Here is a 6,000-nt window from a genome sequence, read left to right as displayed (position 1 = left end):
ATCAGTGATTTTATATCAGATTCCTCATGACGCAGAATGGTACACAGTGATTGATTTGTGCCATGCTTTTTTTTCCATCCTATTACACCATGACAGTCAGCAAATTTTTGCATTTCATTTCGGCGAGCGTATTTTGGCTTGGTGCCGAATCCCACAGGGGTATACAGAAAGCCCCTCAATATTTAATCAGCTATTGAAAAAGTATTTGGAAAGTCTAAAAATGCCTGAAAATTCGGTGTTGGTTCAATACATCGACGATCTCCTTGTGGCGTCAAAAACACGTGAAGCGTGTGAAATAGACACTATAGCATTGCTGAATCATTTGGCAGATGGAGGAATAAAGGTGTCACCATCAAAATTACAGTTTTGTAAGAAGGAAGTACAGTACTTAGGACATAACATTGAGAAAGGACTGAGAAAAATAACGATAGACAGAATCAGAATTATAAAAGGAATGAGAGCTCCCATGACCCAAAGAGAGGTGAGAATGTTTCTGGGAATGGTTGGATATTGTCGTCAGTGGATTAGTAATTTCTCTTTCATTGCAAAACCTTTGGTACAACTGACGAGAAGTGATGTGAAAGATCCTATTGATTTGAACAAGGAAGAATTGGCAGCATTTAAACGATTGAGAGATGGACTGTGTGAAGCACCCGCACTAGGCATGCCTGATTATGAGAAAGAGTCTGAATTGTACTGCAGTGAGAGGAATGGATGTGCACTTTCTGTGTTGATACAGAAGCATGGAAAAATGAGGAGACCAATTGCATATTTTTCATCAATGCTTGACCCAGTAGCTGTGGCCTTACCTGGGTGTTTGAAAGCAGTAGCTGCTACATGTCGAAGTTTGGAGCAGAGTGAGGGAATTGTGATGGGATATCCTGTGAAAGTGTTTGTATCTCATGATGTGGCGATCCTTTTAACAAGGAGTCGTACTCAGTATATGACACATAGTCGGCTGACTAAGTATAAAAAGGTCATATTAGGTGCAACTAATGTGAGCCTTGTGAGATGTTTGAATGTGAATCCTGCAACATTGTTGCCTGATGCTGAGAATGTGGAAGTCAGTGATGAAGCAGATCATGATTGTTTGGAAGTACTTGATTTTTGCACAAAACCATGACCGGATATAAAAGATGTACCTTTACCAGAGAGTGATTTTGTGATATTTGTTGATGGGTCTTGTTTGAGAACAGATGAAGGAGTGTTGAGTGCAGCATAAGCAGTATGTACAGTCGCAGCAATACTGGAAGCATCCTATCTGAAAGGAGTAAAATCAGCCCAAGTAGCAGAGTTAGTGGCCCTAACTAGAGCATGTAAGATTGGGAAAAATGTGAGAGTGACTGTGATAACTGACAGCCAGTATGGTTTTGGAGTTGTCCATGATTTTGGCCAACTATGGCTACAGAGAGGTTTCCTAACCTCGAGTGGAACTCCTATTAAGAATGCTGCAGTGGTTGGAAAGTTGCCTAAGGCGATACAGCTGCCTAGGCAATTGGCTGTTGTGAAATGTGCTGCTCATAGTCACGGTGGTGATTATATCACCACAGGAAATAGGTATGCAAATGACATGGCACAATATTGTGCACGCAATCAGAATTCTATCAATCGGGCTAAGGAAAGGGAAATGAGTTCTTGCTCCTTGATGTTTACTAACATTGTGGGAACCTGGGAAGAAGTAAGACAGTTACAAGAAGAGGCAGGAGATGAGGAAATGAAACAGTGGATAAAAGCAGGATGTGTACCAAGAGATAAAGATCATGTGTGGGTTTATCGAGATGGAAGACCAGTTATGCCTGATAGTATGATGTCATCCATGGCACGGATGTATCATGGCCAGGGACCCATAGGGAGAGATGCTATGATCAGGTCATTTAAACAAATCTGGTACAATGCAAAGTTCAGACTTGTAGCAGAATGCCTAATATGTCAGCAATATAGTCCTGGGAGAAAGACAGTAGTGAGTTTAGGAACAATAGGCCGAGAAGGAGGGCCTTTTACCAGAATGCAAGTGGATTTCATTGAGATGCCTCCCTGTAACAGATTGAGGTATGTTTTGGTTATGGTCTGCCTATTCTCCAGGTGGGTGGAAGCATTTCCAACAAGAAGAAATGATGGGATGACAGTGGCAAAGCTACTTTTGAGAGAATGCATCCCTAGATTTGGGTTCCCAGTGACAATTGAATTAGACCGAGGAGGACATTTCCATAATGAGATCATAGCATTGATTTGTGAAGCATTGAATGTACAACAGAAACTACATTGTGCCTACCGACCAGAGGCTTCTGGTGTGGTTGAACAAATGAATGGTACTATCAAAAATAGAATAGGGAAAATGTGTTTAGCCACCGGTATGAAATGGCCTGATGTCTTGCCTCTGGTACTCATGACTATTAGATCAATTCCAGACAGAACTACAGGCTAAGCCCCCATGAAATCATCATGGGACGCGCCATGCAGCACATGTTTATACCAGTCAACAAGCTGATGACTATAACTGATGACATGGTGTTGGAATACTGTAAAAGCCTGGCTGACGCAGTTCATTCTGTGTTTCATCAGGTTGGAGCGGATGCCACCACCCTTGAAAAGAAGCCAGCCCATGATCTGAGCCCACGGGACTGGGTAAGGATAAAGGTCCACAGAAGAAGAAACTGCTTGGCTCCAAGGTGGGGAAAACCAAGACAAGTCATTCTGACCACGACAACAGCTGTGAAGTGCGCTGGACTGAAAAATTGGATCCATGCGAGTCATACATTGAGAATTCCAAATCCACTGGACAGCACAGAAAAAGAATATTTTGATGAATCGGAATCAAGTACTGAGTCAGATGACGGAGAGTCAAAAACAAGAGAAAATCTGAAAGGAGGAAAACAGAACCAAGTCTAACATTAGTCCCCAGAAGTAGCTCTCTGAGAAGAAGATTGCAGATTTCTGATACCAGTTCAGATTCTGAAAACGAACAAGGAACGCAATGTTCCAGAAAAGAACATAGAAAGATCAGTGAAAAGGACAGTGAAGAGACAATAAAAGAAATTAGTGAAAAGGATGTACCGGATGATAGACTGAGAGAAATTCCACCTGAAATAACCAATTTAAGTGAACAAGGGACAAGTACAGAGAGAGAGGGACAGATTCTGCGGAAGACCCCCGAGGAGGTGTAGGGAACAGCAACATCCAGTTAGGTGAAGGGATAAGTAGTCAGCAGGAAGATTGGGTGTCGGAGACTCGAGGAGGGACAGAAGTAGGGAAAACAAAACAAGTGGTGGAAAAAGAAAGTGTTGAGAGTAAAAAGCAAGTTGAAACAGAGTCTGAAGAAAGCGAAGATGAAAAACCTGAAGGTCGAGTTCTAAGAAAGAGAGCTTGGAGAAATGAAAAGAATGACAAAGGAAGTAAGTTAAAAAGAGCTGCAAAAGATGACGTTTGGCTGAATAAAATAAAGAAATTAAGATATCGGCTAACACGAGTAAACTCACCAAGGGCTCAACAGGTGAATGAAGTGACAAGTCAGGAGAAATCAAAAGAAGAAGAGACAAGTGTGATTAAAGAAAGCAAAAGAACAAGGAAACCTAACCAGAAGTATAAGTCGCCGGAATGGACGTACGTGGGTCTGCCTGAAAGGGGAGAAGAGGCAGATAGTCAAGGAAATCCAGAGGAGACTGTACTGAAAGTGGTTGAAGAAGAGGAAGAATCAGAAATCCTGAGAGTTCTCTTGTCCGACATTGGAGAAGAAGAAACGGAAGTCCAGGGTATTTGGATCACAAATAAAAGACGATGAGATGCCAAACTGAATAAACCTAGAAGTTGCTGATGAAGAAACAATAAAATAAGACAAAAAGATAAAACTGGTAGAACCAAGTAGGTGCTTAGAGCCTTGGGTTAGAAAACTAGTTGTGAAGTAGAAGAGGCTAAGTCAAAAGACACGGTCCATTTTAGCAAAAATGGCTAACATAGATAGTAGCAAAGGTAGATGTACATTCATGAGGAGATGGGGTAAAAAAAATGTGTTGTTGTGCCGGATTACTAATGCTTCTATGGAGCATACTTGCACTTTTGATCTCTTTTAAGGTTACTATAGATACATTAGAAGGACATAGTGAGAACAAGACTAATATAGGGATGATTCAAAAGGTAGTACCGACTGTAATAGATAAAAATTATTTACATAAAGATAGGTCTATAACTGATTTTTGTGTTTTCAAAATTATTGTATGAATATGTAAAGACAACGGACGTAAGGGACTGCTACGTTTGCATGCAGTTACCTGCTTCTGTTTCAGAAGGAGTGACTTATCATCACCTTCCAGTAACATATGGAATAACATGTAGTGTAATAGCTAGTTTATTTTATCAAACGGGAAAATTAAAATATTATTTTTCAGACGTAGATAACATTTTCGCACAAGTACCTGCAATTAATAAACTAAACAAGATAAAACCTACTGAGGTATTAGGTGCATTTTTTAAAGAACTAACATTAGAATACATATTTAAAAACAATTTGACTTGCAGTTTGAAGAAAGAGGAAAAGACATTCTTAGACATGGTAGAAGAAAGGAGACTGAAAATGCAAAGAAAAGCATCTGAAGGGAAGGTGGAGAAGACAGTCTGGGATGTAGAGATGGAAAAACACTTGAAGGGTGAAGCTAGTCCAACTATGGCTTTAGATTGGCTTCAGAAAGTGAAATTGCGTATTAGAAGGAATCAAACTGTATATGATAATTACTTTTTAGGTAACAGTGAGTGCCATGATACATACCGAATCATGGGTGGATGGGGATTTAAAGATGGAAGAGATCCAGTTTTCCCTGGATTATATTTTATCTGTGGGAATAGGGCATATTATCGTTTGCCAGACCATTGGTATGGCACATGTTACGTAGACCTGGTTTTTCCAAAGATCTTTCATATGGATAGAGGAGAAGATGGTATACATAGTTTAGGTAATTATTTAGTACGTAGTAAGAGAATCTTGGACAGAAATTGTGGGTGACATTTTTGGAGCATTGATACCAGCAGTGGGAATATCTCTGAATGCAAACAAAATTAGAAAATTATCAACAGTAGTGGATCGCTTGTCAACAAGCACCGCTGGAGGATTCTTATTGGTAAATACTGAAATGGTTGCCATGCATGCTATGGTAATGCAAAATCGACAAATCGACTTGCCCTTGATATATTATTGGCAAAAGAGGGTGGAGTCTGTGGAATGCTGAAAGTTCAACATTGTTGTACTTACATTCCTGATGAAAGCAAAGATCTTAAAATTTATATTAAAAATATTACAGAATTGCATGACGAAATTGCACCACTGGAGGTTGAAGGTGTTTGGGAAAGGATTGGAAAGAACATATCAGCTATTAAAAATTTCTTAGTAAAATTAGGTAGTACATTTATAGGTAAAATATTATTCCCACTAACATGTGTAGTTTCCATAATACTAGTGATAAGATTAGGATGTATTTGTTGTAAAAATAATAAAAATCAGAAAAGATTAAAAAGAGAAAACTTAAGGTGAAAAGACAAGAAACAAGAAAGGGAATTTGATGAGATAGAATTAGAGGAGTTTAAGGAGAGTATCTATAAATCAGCATAAAGAGAAGAAATAGGGGAAACTGAATTATGAATAAAAGCAAGAAAGCATTTTCCCGATTTCCATAAAGAAAAATACAAAATTTTGATGGTGTGGTGATAAAATCACCAAAGGGGGGATTGCTGGAGCGGGTAATGCAAAATTTTGTATACCCTCCCCATTTGCATGCCTATACTAATTAGAATAATCAATTAATTATAATCGTATTAAGTGTTTGAAGTGGATTATTAATCAATCCTACTGATATATGAATTATACGTGGGATTTGCATTTGCATGGCCTAATTAATACGTAAACTAAATTATTATTATTTTATTTTTATTTATTTTTTTCTTTTATTTATTTTTTTGTCCTCATTTGCCAAAACCTCCATCTACCCATGAGAGCCAACCACCAGACGTCTGCCT

This window comes from Triturus cristatus, chromosome 2_1 (genome assembly GCF_964204655.1).
Source record: "Triturus cristatus chromosome 2_1, aTriCri1.1, whole genome shotgun sequence".
Classification (NCBI taxonomy): Eukaryota; Metazoa; Chordata; class Amphibia; order Caudata; family Salamandridae; genus Triturus; species Triturus cristatus.
Note: the sequence above shows the minus strand (reverse complement) of the source record.